Raw genomic sequence first — 23,097 nt, 5'->3', positions numbered from 1 at the left:
GTATTTCCAATCATTCCAAGACTTACCATGACGGGGTGTTGGTGTTGAATTTTTTCAAATAATTTTTCAGCATCTAACGAAATGATCATGTGGGTTTTTTCTTTAGGTTTATTTATATAGGGGATTTCATTGATGGCTTTCCAGATATTGAACCATTGGTGCATTACTGAGATAAAGCCTACTTGATCATGATAGATGATTTTGATGTGTTATTGGATTTGGTTTGTGAGAATTTTATTGAGTATGTTTGCATTAATATTCATAAGTGAACCTGGTCTGAAGTTCTCTTTGTTGGTTCTGTTTGCTTTAGGTGTAAGTGTAATTGTGGCTTCATAGAATGAATTGGGTAAGTATTCCTTCTGTTTCTATTTATGAAATAGTTTGGGGAATATTGATATTAGGTCTTCTTTGCAGGCCTGATAGAATTCTGTACTAAAACATCTCATACTGGGCTCTTTTTGGTTGGAAAACTTTTAATGACTGCTGTTACTTCTTTAGGGGTTATGGGACCATTTAGATGGTTTATCTGATCCTGATTGAACTTCAGTACCTGGTATCTGTCTAGAAAATTGTCCACTTCATCCAGATTTTCCAGTTTTGTTGAAGTATTGGCTTTTGTAATATGATCTGATGATTGTTTTATTTCCTGGTTTTCTGTTTTTTATGTCTCCCTTTTCAGTTCTGATTTTATTAATTTGCATACTATCTCTGTGCCCTCTGGTTAGTCTGGCTGAGGATTTATCTATCCTGTTGATTTTCTCAAAGAACCATCTTCTTGTTTTGTTGATTCTTTGTATGGTTCCTTTTGTATCTACTTGGTTGATTTCAGCCCTGAGCTTGATTATTTCCTGCTGTCTACTCCTCTTGAGTGTATTTGCTTCTTTTTGTTCTAGACCTTTCATATGTGCTGTCAAGCTGCAAGTGTATGCTCTTTCCAGTTCAATTTTGTAGGCACTTAAAGCTAGGAGTTTTCCTCTTAGCAGTACTTTCATCGTGTCCCATAAGTTTTGGCAGGATGTGCCTTCATTTTTCATTAAATTCTAAAAAGGCTTTAATGTCTCTCTATAGCTCTTCCTTGACCAAGATATCATTGACTAAGCTATTGTTCAGCTTCTATGTATATGTGGGCTTTCCATTGTTTTTCTTGTTATTAAAGACCAGCCTTAGTCTATGGTGATCCTATAGGATGTATGGGATTATTTCATTCTTCTTTTTCTGTTGTAGCCTGTTTTGTTGCCAATTATATGGTCAATTTTGAAGAAGCTACCATGAGGTGCTGAGAAAATATATTCTTTTGTTTTAAGATGAAAAGTTCAATAGATACCTGTTAAATCTATTTGGTTCATAATTTCTGTTAGTTTCATTGTATCTCTGTTTAGTTTCTGTTTCTATAATCTGCCCATTGCTGAGATTGGGGTGTTGAAGTCACCCACTGTTATTGTGTGAGGTACAATGAATGCTTTGAGCTTTAGTAAAGTTTCTTTTAGGAAAGTGGTTGCCCTTGCATTTGGAGCACAGATGCTCAGAATTGAGAGTTCATCTTGGTAGATTTTTCCTTTGATGTGTATGAGGTGTCCTTTCTTATCTTTTTTTGATAACTTTAGGTTGAAAGTTGATTTATTCGATATTAGAATAGCTACTCCAGCTTGTTTCTTGGGACCATTTGCTTGGAAAATTGTTTTCCAGTCTTTTATTCTGAGATAGTGTCTGTCTTTGTCACTGAGGTTTGTGTTCCATATGCAGCAAAATGCTGGATCCTGTTTACATATCTAGTCTGTTAGTCTATGTCTTTTTATTGGGGAATTGAGTCCATTCATGTTAAGAGATATTAAGAAAACATTATTGTTGCTTTCTGTTATTTTTGTTATGAGAGGTGGAATTATTTTTGTGTAACTATCTTCTTTTGGGTTTATTCAAAGATTACTTTGTGGCTTTTTCTAGAGTGTAGTTTCTCCCCTTGTGTTGGCATTTTCCATCTATTATCCTTTGTTGGGATGGATTTGTGGAAAGATATTGTGTAAATTTGGTTTTGTCATGGAATATCTTGGTTTCTCCATCTATGTTAATTGATAGTTTTGCTGGCTATAGTACCCTGGGCTGGCATTTGTGTTCTCTTAGGGTCTGTATGACATCTGTCCAGGATCTTCTGACTTTTATAGTTTCTGGTGAGAAGTCTGGTGTAATTCTGATAGGTGTGCATTTATATGTTACTTGACCTTTTTCCCTTACTGCTTTTAATATTCTTTTTTTGTTTGTTTTGTGCATTTGGTCTTTTGATTTATATGTGACAGGAGAAATTTCTTTTCTGATCTAGTCTATTTGGAGTTCTGTAGGCTTCTTGTATGTTCATGGGTATCACTTTCTTTAGGTTAGGGAAGTTTTCTTCTATAATTTTGTTGAAGATATTCACTGGCCTTTTCAATTGGGAATCTTTGCTCTCTTCTAAACCTATAATCCTTAGGTTTGGTCTTCTCATTGTGTCCTGAATTTCCTGGATGTATTTGGTTAGGAGCTTTTTGTATTTTGCATTTTCTTTGACTGTTGTTTCAATGTCTATGGTATCTTCTGTACCTGAGATTCTCTCTTCTATTTCTTATATTCTGTTGGTGATGCTTGCATTTATGACTCCTGATCTCTTTCCTAGGTTTTCTATCTCCAGGGTAGTCTTCCTTTGTGATTTTTGTATTGATTCTACTTTAATTTTTAGATACTGGATGATTTTGTTCAATAATTTCACCTGTTTGATTCCTTTTTCTTGCAATTCTTTAAGGAATTTTTGTGTTTCCTCCTTATGGGCTTCTACCTGCTTATTTCTGTTCTCTTGTATTTCTTTAAGGGAGTTATTTATGTCCTTCTTAAAGTCCTCTATCATCATCATCATGAGAAGTGATTTTAAATCTGAATCTTGCTTTTCTGGGGTGTGATGGGTTATCCAGGAGTTGCTATGATGGAAGAACTGGGTTCTGATGATTCCAAGTAACCTTGATTTCTGTTTCTTATGTTCTCGTGCTTGCCTTTTATGATCTGGTTATCTCTAGTGCTACCTACACTCGCTGTCTCTGGAGCCTGTCCCTCCTGTTATCTTGGTTGTGTCAGATCTCCTCAGAGTCTAGTTGTCTCTGTGATTCTGTGATTCTGAGATCATGGATATAAGAGTTCCTGGGATTCAAGCTGCCTTTGGGATTCTGAAATCCTGGTATGATCAAGTTCCTGAGATCCTGTAATCCTATGATCCTGGATGTGTTAGTGCACCTGGGAGTTCATCTTTCTCTGAGTATTGTGGGATTAGTGTAGAGCTAGAGCCCAAGGTCTGCTCATGGCATTGGCTCAGACAAGAAAGAACCCATGCTACTGGCCAGGTGGTGGTTCCTATGTCCCTGGATCCCTGGCAGTCCCAGTTACTCCTGATTGGAGATTAATGTTGTGGCCTCCTCACCTATGACCCTGGGTCTTTTAGAGCACATGGGAGTCCAGTGTCCTCTGGGTATTGTGGGATTGGGTACAGAGTTAGTGACCAAGGTGTACTCAGGGCACCAGCTCAGATCAGAAGGAACCTGTGCTATTGGCCAGGTGGGGGTGCGGGGGAGGAGGGTTCCTGCTTCCTTGGATCCCCAGTGGTCCCAGTTACTCCTGGTTTGGGGCAGATGTTGTGGTCTCCTCACCTATGATCCTGGGCATGTTAGAGCACCTGGGAATCCAGCTCCCACTGGGTGTTGTTGGATTGGGTGTAGCTGTAGTTAATTTTTAATGTTCTTGATTCCAGTTTTCAAATATTGAAAATCTCATATCTGAATTTATCAAATATTTTGTACCATAATTTCATTTATTTTTGCTAGATATTTGTCAAGTTTGGGTGTCAAAGTAATATTGATTTTATAAAGGGAATTTGGATGTGTTAAAAGTATACTTCTATTCTATTTCATGGAATATCTTGAGGACTATTAGTTCTTTGAATATCTGGTTGAATTCTGTCCTGATACTATCTGTCCTTAGGCTCCTTCATTTTAGAAGGAATGGAAAATTTTAGATTACTGCTTCTATCACATTAGCTGTTTTCTGATATGTTATTATTGCTTAATTATTATGTAAATTATTCAGTTTATCTTGATTTAACTTTCATAGGTTGGAATGCTCAGAAATGTAGCCATGCATTTTTCCCCAATATCTTTTGCAAAGTCTCTATTTCCATCTCTAATTTGGAATCTTCATACCTTCTTTTGATTAATACAGCTAATGGTGTGTTGATATTGTTGTTTATATATCACTTGATCCTTTTCACTTGTTGCCTTCAATATTGTTTTGTTGTTGTTCTTTTGTGCATTTAGTGTTTTGACCATTGAGGACATATGAAGTATTTTTATAGTTTTGTTTATTATTTGTTTTGTAATCATATTGCAAAAACATAAACATGAATAACTAAGATAATAAGTCCATGCCGAGAGTGCTCAGTGAGGATATGTGAAGCTGGCAATAGGAATCTGGGGTCACTACTGAAGGGAGAAAATAAGACAACACAAGATACACAGTCCTAAGGCAGGTCATGATGTTGGATGGAATTGCTAGTGAGAATCGTGGTCTTTCACTGGAAAGGAGCAGCGCTTGGATCCTGGGTATGAATGGCTGCACAATTCTAGGGTCCTTGCCTAAAGACTGAGCCAAGGGCATATGGCAGGGAGTAGGCAGAATGGATGGAGATTGAAGCTGGAGGCTCTATTTGATGATGTTAATTTGCTTGATAATAAGAGCAACCATTTCACATGCATGTACATCAAAATATGTTCTACAACCTGTATCCATGCAATTTTATATTTTATGTCTGTTTAGGGGTTTTTGTTGTTGTTGTTTGATAATTTCTTACATGCATATAATGATTTCGATCAAATTTAACTCCATGTCTTCCTTTCCAATTTCTCCCCAACCCCTCACAACTCAGTATTCCTTCCTTATGTGCTAATTTTAATTGAGTACATTTTGGGCTACCAATATGGGTATGTGTATACCCAGGAATATGTAACCTCGCAAAGGATGCATACCTCAAGAAAGCTTACCCTCCATTTCTCAGGAATCAACTTCAAATGTCTTCTCACCTAGGTTAAGGACTTCATGAGAACCTCCTTCATCAATACTGGAAATTTGGCTGGCTTGATCTTATCAAATCTTGTTACAAAAAAGAGAGCTCTTTAAACATAACTCATACCATCAAACATATTCATTTTCACACTGTTAAAGATTATTAAGGTTGTTATTCTAATATATACATTAATGTTAATTATGTTTTCTATTGGTTAAATACACACAAAGAAGAGGATTAATTTGATGACAATTTAAAATTCATATTAATAATGTATTTTTCTTTCAATACTTTACTTCATACTAGTGTATTTGAAGCCCTGACCTTCCCAACATGCCATCTATTTGACCATCTACAGAACTGTCAGTAAGATGCAATTACATTTAAGCTGAAGTTTCAAGCATTGCTACAATGGCCAAACATGCTTTGAGAATTTAAGCTGTGTGTTATACATTGACAGTAGGTGTTCCTAGTTTTAAAAAAATAGCAAAATTATTACTTGCAATTTCTTTAGTGATTGAGAAAGATGTAACCCTATTAGTTGGTGTGAAATTAATGACATGCTATTTTAATGCTCATTTCTTAACTAAAGATTTCAAAAGACTAGAAGGCTGTCAGACATGAAAGGAAATTAAGGGTTTGATTTCAAAAGACATTCAAATTAACAACAAATAGAAACTTTTCCTTTAAAGCCTCTCAAATAGCTGAGTGTGACTAGGAAAGAATATCATGCACAAAGGAAGTTTATTTTCCATACTGATAAAAAAAAACTGTACGATATTCAGTTCTAAAAATGTATGCTAATTTATCTCTACAAAGTGTGAAGTGGACAGGCTTGATTAGTGAATTGATTAGTTCATTTCTTTAAATCTTTAGTGCTTTCTCACAAATATGATAAAATATAAGAGAAGTATGGAGATAGTAAACTAGGACAGTTTGAAGAGATTGACAGCTTAAGCATGAATAGGAATTTCTGTCATTTACTTCAAAGCAGACAGCATTGGGAAGTGAGCTAACAGTGCAGGGATTGAGATGTCTTTAGAAATCACACAGATGCGCTTGAGTGTAGGCATATACCTGTGTTAGTGATAGGTCTGTTTTCTCCAAAAATTGTCAAGAATTAAGATAAAATGTTATAGAATTTCTTAGCCTATTACCAATAAAATCAGAAAAATAATTTATTCTAACATTTTGATCTAGAATGTTTGTGTATTCATGTAAATGGCTTGAATTGTTTTTACTGGGAAAACAATGTGGAAAAGAGACAAGGTTGATATATATGTTCTTATACATAATTCAATATACACAGGTATGTACATAAAATATGGCATGTAAATTACCCAATAGGAACCAGTAGAGTGACAAACTAGTAAAGACATTATGCAATACAATACAATACAATACAATACAATACAATACAATACAAAATTCTTCCTAGTTACCAAATTGTAGGTAAATAGCAACAGCCTATGACCATTTCAAATGCTGTAATTTTCCTAAGTTCATGTACTTTAGGATTCAAATGTGGTATTTACATTAAGCATTTGTTTCAGGACATGTTAATATTTGCAGTATTGATAAATTTATTTACAGTTAGTATTAATTCAGTGCCTACCCTACTAGATGTACTCTGCTCCTCTCAGAGCACCAGCATTTCCATTACTTTAATTTTTGTTTATACTTTGTAATTTTCATACATATATACAATGCATCTTCATTGTATATATCCCCCATTGGGCCTCCCCTATCATATCTTTCTCCTAGACCCATGTCCTTTATTATCAGTTTTAATTAATTAACTTTTAATCCACTGGATTCAATTAGTATTGCCACACATGTGCATAATCATTATGATTTTCCCTGGGGTACACTAGTGGTCACATTACTGAAGAAAATCAATGCTCCCTTTCCCACTATTAATCACCTGCCAATACTCCTCATTTAGAGGTGGAAACTTAGGACCAACTCTTGCCTCCAGGAAAGGATTATTAATTGATTGATCTTGTACAGGCCTGGTGAGTGTGTAAAAAAGCTAGTGTTGGTTCAAGTATACAACAGTTGAGTCATATCTAGATTATCGCATTTCACACCACTCCTCCAAAACTTCTTGGTCTTCCATTTTTTGGTTCTTCTTTCATGATGCTTTCTGAGCCTTGAAAGGAAATTAATATAATGTCTGAGCATTCACAGTCACTTCCTTTAAGCACTTTGAGCATCTGTACGATAACTACTTGTCACTACTATAGGAAGTTCCTTTAGCAAAGATTAGGAGCAGCATAAATATATGGATACAAAAAATATGTAGATAGAGGTTTGGCAACATGACCATTAAAACAAATACCTTGGTTCTCTCCTAGGGCCTCTGACTGCCAAAGTCATGGGTTTTGATCACGTTTACAGTGCCATACCTGAATTACCACATAAGGAATAAGTCTTAATTCCAAACAAGAGACCAGTAGACTATCTCCACAAAGAGTTTTGACACTATTGCATTACTGTACATATTTTGCCTGGTAAGCTGCTATAGTAGCAATCAGGGTCTGGCCTGAATAAAGACAATTGGTATATTTTCTTCCCTTGCAGTTTTTATAACACCTTCCAGTATTATAAATGTTGGCCAGCAAGTAGAGTTTCCTGGTCTGTTTAAGATATATCTCTAGGTATCCTACACTCAAAATGTGTTATGTCTTCATCAATAGACTCTTACTAACTAGTTATAGTGGCCAATCAAGAGAAATAGCATTAATGTGTATTGTCTTGTGTACCACTGAGTTCTTATATACTTTTCTCCTCTGATATCCCAGGATTCCCTGAGCTATGAGAGGAAGAAATCGCTCCTCTGACAGGATATTCATTTAGAGCTGTGTTCTACAGACTCTCCACTCAATGTCTGGCTGAAGGTCTCTCCATGTGTTCCATTCTGTTGCAGGAGGAACCTTCTCTGATGATGAATGATTATGATGAGGTACTGATTTATGAATACAGAAGAATGTCATTAGAATGGGAGTGAAGTCCCTTGATCCTGTTGAGGCTCCATACCCTAGAGTAGGGGGATGCTAAAGCAGAAAAGTAGGAGTGGGTGAGTGGGTGGAGGAGCACCCTCATAGAGGCAAAGGGGAGGGGAGGATGTGATGGGGGTTTTGTGGGGGGAAAATCAGGAAGGGGGATAACATTTGAAATGCAAACAAATAAAATGATCCATTTCATTAAGAAAAAGAAATCATATTATTAGTACATTAAAAAAAAATACCATTGGTGTTGGGTTTTATCCTAGGTCTTTGGACTATCTTGTCTCCGGTTCTTGGTCATCCAAACAGTATTTAGTGTGGGTTCCTCTGTCTTATGGAGTATAGACCTTAAGTCAAATCAGACATTGGTTGGATATTCTCACAAGTTCTGTTCCTTTGTTGTTCTAGCATATTTTGAAGGGAGGACAGAGTCAAAGTCAAAGGTTTTGTATCTAGGTGTTTACATTTCTCCTTTGATAGTCAGGAGATTATCTTCCCACACCTAGAACACTACAACTTAGATGTGAAGCCTCCATGAAGGCACCAGATCAAAATTTTTATCTTCAATGAGTTGTGGAAGTGTTGTCCACAGCAATGAGACCCTGTTGTCAGTTTGCAGACAATTGTCTTAGCAACTGATTGGGTTGCTTGGGCTTTCCATGAAATGACTTTGACCAACCATTCAATAGGATGAAACCAAACTGAGTCTCATGACTGGAAACTTTATTTGGTGATAAGAAATGGCCAGTTGGGACTACATAACTCCCATTTTTAGGAGATCTCATTACTATTGCCTTCATATAATTTAGATTTTCACTGCATTAGGTTCCATATCATCCTTCAATGCCCCTTGTTTCATCTGTCTTTCCTGCATTCCCTTCTTCAACCCACCTCTACTACAACTTCCCTCATAGTCTTCCTATTCCTGTTCCCATCCACCCCAGTCAAACAATAAAATCTCTTCTATTTCCCAAGTAAATTCATATATTCCCCTAGTTCTTTTATCTATACCTAACCCCTCTGGGCCTATTATTTGTAGCTTGGTTATCAATTATTTAATGACTAAAATGAACATATAAGTGAATGCATTCCATGTTTATTTTTGTGGGTCTAGTTTATTTCAGTATAATTTTTTTCTAGTCCTATAAATTTTCCCGAAAATTTTGTAATGCCATTTCATTAAAGAGTTGAGTAACACTACATTGTGTAAATTTAGATTTTTCTTTATCCATTCTTCTGCTGAGTGGCATCTAGGCTGTTTTCAGTCCCTGGCTACTATGAATAGAGTAGCAGTGACCATGACAAAGCATGTATTCTTGTGGTTGGATAGAGCACCCTTGGGGTATTTGTCCAAGAGTGGTTTTGCTGAGTCTTGAGGTAGATTGATTCTCCACTTTTGATGAACCACCATATTGATTTCCACAGTGGCTATACAAGTTTGCTCTGCACCCCAGCAATGTAAGAGTGAGTATTGCCTTTATTTCACCTCTCTCCAGAATGAGTTGTCCTATTATTGAACTTAGCCATTCTGATAAGTATAAGAGGTCTTCTGAGGTCTGTGATCCATTCGTATTTGAGTTTTGGCCAGGTGATCAGTATAGCTCTATTGGCATTCTTCTACGTGCAAACATCCCGTTTGACCAGCTCCATTTGTTGAAGATGCTGTCTTTTTTTCCCCAATGCATATTTCTGGCTTCTTTATAAAAAATCAGGTGTCCATATGTGTGTGGATTTATATTTCTGCCTTTGATTCTTTTTCTTGAGCAACATATTTGCTAATGTGAATACCACCCAATTTTTATTGCTATAGCTCCATAAAACAACTTAAAACCAGGGATCATGTGATCTCTAGCAGTTCTTTTGTTATTCAGAGTTTGTTTGCTTTTTATTTTACCATATGATGTTGAAAATTGTTCTTTCAAGGTCTATAATGAATTGTGATGTAATTTTGATGGGGAATGCATTGAATCTGTAGATTACATTTGGTAGAATTTCCATTTTTACTTTGTCAATCCTATTAATTTCTGAGAATGGAAGATCTTTTCATTTTTTGATATCTTCCTCAATTTCTTTCTGCAAAGGCTAGAAGTTTATTTTACAAGTCTCTGACTTGCTAGGCTAGCATTACTCCAAGGTATTTTATACTATTTGAGGCCATTGTGACAGGTGATATTTCCCTGAATATTTTCTCATTCATTTCTGATTTGTATATAAGAGGGCTATTGGTTTTGAGAGTTAATTTTGTATCCAGCTACTATGTTGAATGTGTTTATGAGCTGTAGGGGTTCCCAGTGGAATTTTGGCAGTAATTTATGTATTCTATCATATCATTTGTGAATAACATATTTTGACTTCTTCTTTCCAAATTTATATTCCCTTGATCTCCTTCAGTTGTCATATTACTATAGCTAAGAATTCAAGTACTGTATTGAGTAGGTATTGCAAGAGTGGACAAACTTGTTCATTATTTTCCTGGAAGTGCTCTATGTTTCTATCCATTTAATTTAATATTGGCTAGATGCTTTCTGTAAACTGCCTTTCTTATCTTTGGATATGTTATTTGTAGCCCTAATCTCTCCAGGACTTTATCATAAAGGTTGGTAGATTTTTGTCAAAGGTCTTTTCTGTATCTAGTGGGATGATCATATGTTTGTTTGTGTTTTCTTTCAGTTTGTTTATATGGTATATTACATTTACTGATTTTCATATATTGAACCATCTCTGTATCCCTGAGATAAAGCTTACTTTATTACAGTATGTGAAAATTTTGATGTGTTCTTGGATTGTTTGCAAGTAATTTATTATTTTTCCATTTGTGTTCATAAGGGGGAATTTGTATCTAATTCTCTTTGTTTCTTAAGTCTATATGTGACTTGGGTATCAGGGTAATTGTGGCTTCATAAAATAAATCAGGTATTGTCCCTTCTGATCCTATTTTGTGGAATAATTTGAGATGTATTGGCATTAACTCTTCTTTTAAAAAATGGTAGAATCCTACACTAAAACCATCTGTCCCTGGCCTCCTTTTTTGGCTGGAAGATTTTAATAAGTGCTTCTATTGCACTAGGGGTTATATTCGGGACCATGAAAGGTAGCCTGGTTCCTGGTTGAACTAATGCTAGAAGCCCCTGAGACCATGAAAGGATAATAGCAGCTTTGTCTGCTCCAGGGCACCAGGGCACAAGGCCCCTGTCACTAGCCACAGCCCCCCATAAATTTGTGGCCATCAGTCATGTAAGGGCAATGCCCCCAAGCCCTTCACATATAGACAGACATGGCCTATGCTTACTAGGCTCAAGACAGATCTCTATCTTAATGGGGTACCTAAGGCCTGGAAAGCTTAGCTAATAAGTTTTCCTTCCCAGACATTCCTCCCTGCAGAAGATATTTAATCTCAGGCCCACCCTGAGAAGTGGGGTATGGTTTTACACATGCACTCTCTGCCACAACAATTAATGTCTTAAAACCATAGACTGCCTATTTTCATGGGGATCCCCTGTGGGGAACCATGGAGGTGTTCACCTATACCTTCATATAATTTATCTAGTCTCCCATAGAGGCCTCTCTATGCTACCAGCCACCACCCACCACCACCACCACCACCAAGCTCAAGCCACCACAATCAAGCCAAAGACTCTCCCCGCAGTACCAGCTAAAGCCCCATCCCCCCAACCCACGTCTGCTGTATTCTCTCTGCCTTCTCATTAGCTTGGATAAAGTTTGTCTATCATGTCAATTATCTCAAAGACCAAACTATGTCATTGATTCTTTGTAGACTCTGTTTCTAATTAATTGATTTCAGTCTTGAGTTTGGTTATTTATTGTTATCTATTTCTCTTGAGTGTGATTAGTTGTTTCTGTTCTAGAGTTTTCAGGTGTGCTGTTAAATTACTAGTATGAGATCTTTCAACCATTTGGGTGATTTTTGTTGGTTTTTTTTTTTTTTTTGCATTTTTGTTTCTTTTTTTTTAATGAAGTCACTTAGTCCTGTGAACATGCCTCTTGAACCCGCTTTCATTGTGTCCCATAGTTTGAGTATGCTGTGGGTTGATTTTCATTGAATTCTAGAAAGTCTTTAATTCATATTTTTAAAAAAATTCTTCCTTGATCCAATTTTCATTCACTAGAGAGATGTTCAGGTTCCATGAGTTTGTAGTCTTTCTGTTGTTTCTGTTGGTATTGATATCCAGCTTTAATCCATGTTCTGATAGAATGAAGCAGTTCTTTTAATTTTCTTGTATCTGTTGGGTCTTAGTTTGTGTATAAGTAATAGTCAATTTTAGAGACAGTTTCATGAAGTGCAGAGGACAGGGTATCTGGTGGATTGAATCAAAGAGGCCTCTGAAAACTCACAGGAAGTGGCATTATTGGTAGTGTGGTATTGTTGGAATAACTGTAGTCTTTTTGGAGAAAATATGGCACTGAGGATACACTTTTGGTTTCAGAAACTCAAGCCAGTCCCAGTGCCACTCTTTCTTCCAGCTCCACGCTGTGGGTCCAGATGTAGATGTCTGCCTGCTTCCTGTAGTGATAATACTGGACTAAGCCTCTGAAACTGTAAGCTAGCCACGATTAAATAATTTTCTTTATAAGAGTTGCAGTGGTCATGTTGACTCTTCACACCAATAGAACCCCCTAAGACATGGTATATTCTTTTCTGTTTTAGTGATATTTTCTATAAATATCTGCTGTGTCCGTTTGGCTTATAATGTCTGTTAAGTGCAGTATTTTCTGTTTAGTTTTTGTCTGGGTAACATATCCATTGGTGAGAGTGACATACTAAAGTTCCCTACAAGCAATATGTAAGGGTCAATATGTGATTTAAAGTTGTAGTAGTAATGCTTTTATAAATGTCAGTACACTTCAGTTTAAAGCATAGATGTTAAAAAATGAAATGCCATCTTGGTACATTATTTTTGAATGTATGTAGTATTACTCACTATGTCTTTTGTTTTGCTTTGGTTTGAAGTTAATTCTTTTAGATTCTACAATGACTACACCTGCTTGCTTCTTAGGTATATTTGCTTGGAATATCTTTTTCCAATTCTTTATCTTGAGGTAATGCCAGTCCTTAATGTTGAGGTAAGTTTCTTGCATGCAGCAGAAGGATGGGTCTTGTTTTGAACTACATTCTATTAGTTTGTGTCTTTTTATTGGGGAATTGAGACCATTAATATTGAAATATACGAATGAAGGATTATTATTATTACTTATTCCTGTTATTTTGTTGTTATTTGTGGTGGTGATGATGGTGTATGTGTGTGCGTGTGCCTGTGTGTGTGTTTTTCCCTACTTTTGATTTTTACTATTTGATGTAATTCAATAACTGTGTTTTTATAGATATAGTTAGCCTACTATGGTTGGAGTTTTTCTTCGAAAAACTTCTAAGGGTGTGGTAGTTTGAAGGTAACTGGCCCCCATAGGCCCATAGGGAATGGTACTATTAAATCTGTTTAAACCTTTTTGGAGGAAGTGTGTCACTGAAGAGGCAGGGTTTTTGCTCAAGCCACACCCAATGGGACAGAAACTCCTTCTGCTACCTGCAGATTAAGATATTGAACTCTTGACTCCTCCTGTACTATGTCTGCCTACTCTAAACTGCCATGCTTCCAATCATGATAATAATGAACTGAACCTCTCAAATGGTTATCCAGCTACAAGTAAATGTTTTCCTTTATAATAGCTGCCTTTTGTCATAGTGTCTGCATGGTGTTTTTTCACAGCAAACCCTAAAACAGTAGAACTGGATTTGTTTATAAATATTGTTTAAATCTGGCTTTATCATGGAACATCTTACCTTCTCAATCTATGGTGATTTTAAATTTTGCTATGAACACAGTGGAGCATGTGTCCTTGTTATATGTCAGAGAACCTTTTTTGTATATGTGCACGAGTGGTATAGCTGGGTTCTCAGGTAGTACTATATCCAATTTTCTGAGACTGATTTACAGAGTAGTTGTACCAGCTTGAAATCCCACCAATCCTCTTTCTCCAAATCCTAGCCAGCATCTGCTTTCACTTGAGTTTTTGATCTTAGTCATTCTGACTGGTGTGAGGTGGAATCTCAGGGTTGTTGTTGTTGTTGTTGCTGTAGTTGTTGTTGTTTAATATTTTTTACTAGAAATATTCTTTATTTACATTTCAAATGATTTCCCCTTTCCTGGTCACCCCACCCCGAAAGTCCCATAAGCCATCTCCCCTCCCCCTCTTACCAATCAACCCCCTCCCACTTCCCTGGTATTCCTCTACACTGCTGCATCCAGCCTTTCCAGGACCAGGGGCCTCTCCTCACTTTGATGTCCAACAAGGCCATCTTCTGCATGGGTAACACCATGTGTATTAGCTGGTTGATGTTTTTGTCCCTGAGAGCTCTGGGAGTACTGGGTGGCTCATATCATTGTTCCTCTTATGGCATTGCAAACCCCTTTGGCTATAGCTGTCAACTGGGAGGCTCTGCTAGTGCATGACAAATACAGAGGGGGACACTCTCAGCCAGCCATTGAACTGAGCACAGGGTCCCCAATGGAAGAGCTAGAGTCAGGGTTGTTTCGATTTGCATTTCTCTGATGACTAAGAATGTTGCACATTTCTTTAGGTGCTTCTCTGCCTTCAAAATTCCTCGGTTGAGAACTAGTTTTTAGCTCTGTACGTAATTTTTTTTTCAATTTTTTTTATTCGATATAATTTATTTACATTTCAAATGATTTCCCCTTTTCTAGCCCCCCCCCCACTCCCCGAAAGTCCCATAAGCCCCCTTCTCTTACCCTGTCCTCCCATCCACCCCTTCCCACTTCCCTGTTCTGGTTTTGCTGAATACTGTTTCACTGAGTCTTTCCAGAACCAGGGGCCACTCCTCCTTTCTTCTTGTACCTCATTTGATGTGTGCATTGTGTTTTGGGTATTCCAGTTTTCTAGGTTAATATCCACTTATTAGTGAGTGCATACCATGATTCACCTTTTGAGTCTGGGTTACCTCACTGAGTATGATATTCTCTAGCTCCATGCATTTGCCTAAGAATTTCAGGAATTCATTGTTTCTAATGGCTGAATAGTACTCCATTGTGTAGATATACCACATTTTTTGCATCCACTCTTCTGTTGAGGGATACCTGGGTTCTTTCCAGCATCTGGCAATTATAAATAGGGCTGCTATGAACATAGTAGAACATGTATCCTTATTACATGGTGGGGAGTCTTCTGGGTATATGCCCAGGAGTGGTATAGCAGGATCTTCTGGAAGTGAGGTGCCCAGTTTTCGGAGGAACCGCCAGACTGATTTCCAGAGTGGTTGTACCAATTTGCAACCCCACCAGCAGTGGAGGAGTGTTCCTCTTTCTCCACACCCTCTCCAACACCTGCTGTCTCCTGAATTTTTAATCTTAGCCATTCTGACTGGTGTAAGATGAAATCTTAGGGTTGTTTTGATTTGCATTTCCCTAATGACTAATGAAGTTGAGCATTTTTTAAGATGCTTCTCCGCCATCCGAAGTTCTTCAGGTGAGAATTCTTTGTTTAACTCTGTACCCCATTTTTTAATAGGGTTGTTTGGTTTTCTGGAGTCTAACTTCTTGAGTTCTTTATATATATTGGATATTAGCCCTCTATCTGATGTAGGATTGGTGAAGATCTTTTCCCAATTTGTTGGTTGCCGATTTGTCCTCTTGATGGTGTCCTTTGCCTTACAGAAACTTTGTAATTTTATGAGGTCCCATTTGTCAATTCTTGCTCTTAGAGCATACGCTATTGGTGTTCTGTTCAGAAACTTTCTCCCTGTACCGATGTCCTCAAGGGTCTTCCCCAGTTTCTTTTCTATTAGCTTCAGAGTGTCTGGCTTTATGTGGAGGTCCTTGATCCATTTGGATTTGAGCTGGGGTGACTCTTACCAAACATGTGAAAGATCTGTATGACAAGAACTTCAAGACTCTGAAGAAGGAAATGGAAGAAGACCTCAAAAAATGGGAAAACCTCCCATGCTCATGGATCGGTAGAATCAATATAGTTAAAATGGCCATTTTGCCTAAAGCACTATACAGATTCAATGCAATACCCATCAAAATCCCAACTCAATTCTTCACAGAGTTAGAAAGAGCAATTATCAAATTCATCTGGAACAACAAAAAACCCAGGATAGCTAAAACTATTCTCAGCAACAAAAGAAAATCTGGGGGAATCAGTATCCCTGACCTCAAGCAATACTACAGAGCAATAGTGTTAAAAACTGCATGGTATTGGTACAGTGACAGACAGGAGGATCAATGGAACAGGATTGAAGATCCAGAAATGAACCCACACACCTCTGGCCACTTGATCCTCGACAAAGAGGCTGAAAACATCCAATGGAAAAAAGATAGCCTTTTCAACAAATGGTGCTGGTTCAACTGGAGGTCAGCATGCAGAAGAATGCGAATTGATCCATCCTTGTCTCCTTGTACTAAGCTCTGTACGCAATTTTTAATAGAGCTATTTGGTTCTCTGTAGTCTAACTTCTTGATATATATATATATATATATATATATATATATATATATATATATATATATATATAGCCCTTTATCAGATGTAGTATTGGTAAAGATCTTTTCCCAATCTGTTAGTTGCTGTTTTGCCTTATTGACAGTGTCCTTTGACTTACAGAAGCTTTGCAATTTTATGAGGTCCTATTTGTTGATTGCTGATCTTTGAGCATAAGCCAGTGGTATTCTGTTCCGGAAATTTTCCCATGTGCCAATGTGTTCGAGGCTCTTCCCACTTTTTTCTTCTATTAGGTTCGGTGTATCTGGTTTTAAGTGGAGGTCCTTGATCAATTTGTTTTTGAGCTTTGTACAAGGAGATAAGAACGGATAGATTTGCATTCCTCTGCATACTAATCACCAGTTGAACCAGCACCATTTGTTGAAAATGTTGCAGCCTTATTTATAGTAGCCAAAATATGAAAAGAACCCAGATGTCCTTCAATGATAAGTGGATATTAGCCCAAAAGCTCAGAATACCCAAGATACAATTCATAGATCAAATTAAGCTCAAGAAGAAGGAAGTCCAAGCTGTGGATGCTTCAGTACTTAGAATGGAAAACAAAATTCTCACAAGAGATAGAGGGTGGGAGGGACTTGGGAGAAAGAGAGGAGGCGAAGGAGGAAAAAGGAGATAGGATCAGGTATGAGAGGAAATAGGGATGATATACAGAGGGTCAGGAATTTGAACAAAGGTGTGTATCAATGGCGCATGGAGAACTGGGGGTAGCCACCAGAAGTCCCAGATACCAGGAAAGCAAGAGCTCTCCAGGAACCAACAGGTATGAGATTAGCTGAAATGCCCAACAAAAGGGAGGTAGAACCTATAGAGATCATATCCAGAGGTTAGGCAAGGCCGCCAGTTGGGAGATGGGGCCACCCACTAATCTCCAAATTCTTAACCCAGAAGGACTGCTGCCTAAAGGAAATACAGGGTCAAAGTATAGAGCAAATACTAAAGGAAAGGCCATCTAGAGACTGCCCTACCTGAGGATCCATCCCATATACAGTCACCAAACCCAGACACTATTGCTGATGCCAAGAAGTGCTTGCTGACAGGAGCCTGACATAGCTGTCTCCTGAGAGGCCCTATCAGAGCCTGACAAATACAGAGGCAGATGCTTGCAGCCAACCATTGGACTTAGCATGTGGCCCTCAATGGAGGAGTCAGAGAACAGACTGAAGTTGCTGAAGGTGCTTGCAACCCCATAGGAAAAACAACAATATAAACCAATCAGAACCTCCCCCCCCCCACAGAGCTCCCAGGGACTAAACAAACAACCAAAGAATACAAATGGAAAGATCCATGGCTCCAGCTGCATAAGTAGCAGACTATGGCATTGTTTGGCATCAATGTGAGGAGAGGCCTTTGGTCCTATGAAAACTTGATGCCCCAGTGTAGGGAATGCCAGTTCAGTGAGGTAGGAGTGGTTGGGTGGGAGGGGGAGCATCCTCATAGAAGTAGGGGGAAGGAGGATGAGAGACAGGAAGGGGGGATGTCTGGAGGGGAAACCAGGAAAGGGATAACATTTGAAATGTAAATACATACAATATCCAACATAAAAAAGGAAAAGAGAGAAAGTTTTGCTAAATGTAGTAGTCTGGGTTGGCATATATGGTTAGAGTCTGCAGCACATCTGTCCAAGCCCTTCTGGATTTTAGAGTCTCTAATGAGAAATCAGGTATAATTCTAATAGGTTTGTATTTAATTATCTGATTTTTTAACCCTTTTAATATTCTTTCTTTTTCTAAATGCTTAAGACTTTGATTATTATTTTCTTTTGTGACCCAATCTACTTGATGTTCTGTATGCTTCTTGTATCTTGATGAACATGTCCTGCTTTAGGCTAGGGACATTTTCTTCTATGATTTTGTTGAAAATACTTTGTGTACCTTTGATATGTGTTTCTTTTCCTCCTCCCTCTATTCCTTCCTTCCTCTCTTCCTATTATTCTTAGGTTTGGTCTTTTCACAATGTTTCATAGTTTCTGGATGTTTTGTGTCCAGAGTTTTAGATTTAACATTTTCTTTACTGTTGAATTCATTTCTTCTGTCTTAGCTCAGTGCTTGAGATTCTCTTTTCTATCCCTTATATTTTTATTTATTTATGTTTTTTTGGGCAAACCTTATAGTTCCTGTTAAAATTCTTATATTTTTCATTTCCAGAATTCCCTCAATTTGTGTTTCATTTATCAACTCAACTTTCTCTTTCAGGTCTTGACCATTTCAATTTATTACTTTCCACTATTTATGTTTTTCTTGATTTCTTTAGGGGATTTTCTCATTTCCTCTCTAAAAACATCTATTGTCTTCAGCAGTCTTAAGATTTTCTTCTTGTGCTTCATTCATGTTTGAACATTCAAAGTCTGTTGTGGGTAAGGTAGTTGGGTTCTATGTAAGACATATTGTCCTGGCTTTTATTGATTGTGTTATTTTGTGTTGGCTAAGAATGGGAATAGGTTAAGTTTCCAAACCTGTTCACAGGAGGGAGAAGAACAGAGTTTTCCATCAGGATCTGCTTATTTAGTATTCTTGAAGTAAGGGGAGGTAGTGTAGAGAGGTTACTCCAGAGGGTCTGCTCTATTACAGTGAATGAGAATAGGGTTGGATCTAAGGGACAAAAGGAGATGGGGTATCTACAGATAGCCTACCTGCTTCCCTGGCTGGAGTGGTCTGTGGGTTAGCAGGAAGTGGCTCCTGGAGTTGGGAGCTCCTGGTGGCAGCCACCAGGAGTGGTTCCTGGGAGAAGAGGAGATGGTCAGGGAGAGGGAGGGTAGGAGGGGAATGTCTATGGGGTCTACAGAAATGTGGGCAGAAAGAGAAGGAAGGCCACAGTGGTCATTCTTTTACAAAGATAAGGATGGAACTGAGGGATTGGTTTTGGAGGGGAGGAGGGAATGGTGAAGCTTTTCAGTTTACTTACCTGGTTCTCTTCCCTGTTTAGCTGGTATGTTCAGAGAATGCCTGCTGGTATTGGAAGCTGGAATACTGAGATGAGTTATAAGAAAGAATTGGAGATGTTCTTTATGAATCATTGGGGATGGGAGTCAAAGAAGAGGGGGAGACTGTAGTAGGTTTTCTGCTACAAAGCTTGGGATGAGACTGGGGGTATGGAAGGTAGAGGAACAGGAGGAGAGATGGTGTCTGCCTTTAGTTTGTTGCTCCTGTAGAAGAGGCCCTTGGGCTAGTTTCTGGTACCTTCTGGAGTTGAGGACTGATATGGAACAATGTGCCAGTAGACAAGGAGGTTAGAAGGAGAAATAGGAACAAGGCAGGGAAGGCTGCCAATGGTGTTCTGCTGCAGAGCTGGGGATGGGAGTAGAAGATTAGATCTGGGCAAACAGGGGAAGAAGAGAAAATCTTCAGACATGTGATTTTCTGACAGGCCTGGCCTATGAGTTAACAAGGTCTTCCCGCTGGACTTGGGGACTGGGATAAAGCAACAGATAGGGGTGGCAAGAAGATTTGTGGGATCCGTGGAAGATATGAACAAAAGGGGGAAGGAAGGCTTCAGTTGATGTTCTCTCGCAGTGCTAGGGTTGAGACTGGGGGACTGGATTTGCAGGGAAGAGGGAGTGGTAAATGTCTTCAGGTGGCTTACCCATTTCCCTGGCCTGCTCAGCTGATTATTCCCAGTGAATCCAGCAAGGATTTCTTGAGCATCTAAGAGGAGCCAAGTCGAGTTCTGCATTTCAGGAATAAAACACTGAAAGAATTCAGATAAAATTCTTGTCTTTGTAGCACAAATTTTGAACTAAGTTCCCCTGCAAAGGAAGAACAGAATTAAAAAATTGGTAAACAATAGCCTGAACACATGCCACTTTCTGGTCCCCAGGGTAAGGGTAAGGGTAAGCCAGCCAGGCTTGTGACTGCTGGTCCCTATCAGGCATGCCCTGCTGGGGACCAGAAGACATCTGTGTCACATGTTTCCACCTAGGGCCTTGAGGATGTCCATGGTCTGTACTGCAGTCTAAAGACATGTCAATATCAATAGGCCATATTTATGCCCAGGGCCATGTTGATACGGGTAGCCTGGATGACCACCTGAATCTGTGTTGATATCTGTGGTCTGAGTAGCCTCCATGGGCCTTGTCTGAGACTGTAGTCCTGCTGCAGCAGAGGGCCATGCTTATGGTATGTGCTGTTGCCAGAAACCTGGTATAGGCCCATGATCTGTGCTCCCACTGACTGTGAAAAGAAGGAGGCTACGATTGCTGTGATAGCAGTGACTGCAGATGCACGGTTGAGAAGGAGAGCCAGGGAAGGCTGCTGTGACAACTCTTGCATCCCCATTCTCTACAAAAATAGCAGCCTAGGCAGGAATCCACGAAAGAGAACTATTAGAGTGTGACAGGGAAGCCAAAGAGTAGCTCTCCACAACTGATGGCTTCTGATGGAGGTGTGGGCAGAGAAAGTCTTAATTCTATTTTAAGGTGCAGACCACTAAGAAAAAAAATTGACCATGCTTCAGTGAATATATAGATAATACAGAGTAGAATCTCTTCATTTCCTGATTTATTTCATTACTTTTTAGGTTTTACATTTAGGGAAGGAGTCATAAATAGGGGCAGACATGGAAAGACTGGGAAAGGACTGTCATCAAAGTGCATGATGTAAAACTCCCAGAGAATCACTAAAAATGTTCTGTGGAAAAAAGAAGTTAATGCAGTGTGGATCTTTGTGGAATCCTCATTTTGACTGGACGCCATGATGAAGAGAAGCCAGGTTATGCAATGAGAAATCACAGGAATGAAAGACCCCAATTAATCAAGTCAATGAAGAGTCAAAAGCAGCAGTCTTTTTAAATGCTTTTCTTTATATTTTTAAAAACCATTATTTATTTTTTTAATTTATTTATTTATCTTGTATAAGTGATATGTGAGCATCTGTTGAGAGATACAAGAAGAGTACATGCATGCAATTATTTATTTTTATTATTACTTATAATTATTATATATTATATTTTTATTTTATTATATATTATTATATAATTATAATGTTATTATAATTATTATTATTTGGTGTGTCAGCATGTTACTGTTTCACACAGTGAAAGAGTAAACTGTATTCAGATGTAATGCAGGACACAAGGTAACACAATAAGTATCGTATTTTGGTAAGTTTTTCTACCAAGATGAGCCAAGAAGTAGCAAGAAACCAGAACTGGTTTGAGCAAACTTAGCAGGAACTGTTTGAAAGTCTTTTCTAGAATGCATAGAATGTGCTGAGTGCCCAGTAGACTATACATTGTTTTCTATGTGTGATTCTGAGTTTTGAATATCCAGTCTTACTTAGACTAGGTAAGTACTCCACCCTGAGTTATATACCCAGTCATGTTGGAAAGCAAATTTTACCATTAATAGCTTGTACTAAGTAATGGAATTTATCAGTAATCCATTTTTATTGAGACCCATACTTATAATAAAGTTTCCTCTAGATATCTTAAAATAATTCCATATATAAGTACTATGATTGTACATGAATAAATATACCACACATACAATGTCATTTAAAGTACACATATAATAAAAACATTTATGTCAGTAATAAGCAACATTTAGATGGTATCTTACTTTACTAAATTTTAATAACACAGTATTTCACATTGAAAATTACAAAAAAAATGAATCTGAAGCTGACTTTATAGGAACACATTTTTTTTCTGAAAGTAAATTCATTTGAGTCAAATGCCTTTAAAAAGTATTTGTTTTCATTTGCCTCGGTTTTTCCTCAATATAATTGTAGTACATTTAATGGGACAGAAATCATTTTCAAAAGAACATGAAAGAATAAAATTTAAAGAAGAAATATATGTATGCCCTTGGCTGAGTGAGTATTAGTGTAAAAGTTGCAAAATACTCACATTTTCTAACTTTCAACATTTTCTGGCTAATTACTGTAAGTTCAACAATTTAGGAAAGTTTCCCAACAATCCAGTTTCCTGCTACGCAGCTACTGACCTGTGCAGTGGAGTGAGCTTCTTGGAACCTAAACGGCCAATTTTCTGTATTGGCTATTCTTGTTATCAGAACTCATTTTAGATCAATGACAATATTATAAAACAGCTGATGGATTTGGACCCCATGGTCACTACCAATGTTCCCTCTTAGAAGACTTGTTCTCAAAATCACACTGATTGGTTAGCTCTGAATCGAGTCTCTGGAATGGGATATTGAGTGAAATACGGACAAAATCTTGCATAAAGACTTGTTTACATACGCTCAGTATCTCCTATATTCCAGCCTGGCCTGGAGTAAAGGATGTCCTTAAAATGTTATCCCTGCTGCCTCTGCTCCCTGCACACTGAGATTACAGGTGTACAGTAGCACATCTGTTGTGTTTGGCCCTTAGGATTGGACACATAGCTCTGGCCTGGATGGTCAGCGCTCACCAATGGAGCGCTGGATGGTCAGCTACTCCTCCAACCCAAAAATGTGGAAGAGTTCTGTCAAAGTGTTAGTGCTCGAAGTGCCACAAACCACTTCACTATCTTTGGATATGATAATCT

The sequence above is a fragment of the Apodemus sylvaticus genome, chromosome 6, assembly GCF_947179515.1.
Source record: "Apodemus sylvaticus chromosome 6, mApoSyl1.1, whole genome shotgun sequence".
In the NCBI taxonomy this organism is placed as follows: Eukaryota; Metazoa; Chordata; class Mammalia; order Rodentia; family Muridae; genus Apodemus; species Apodemus sylvaticus.
This window is presented reverse-complemented; position numbering follows the sequence as displayed.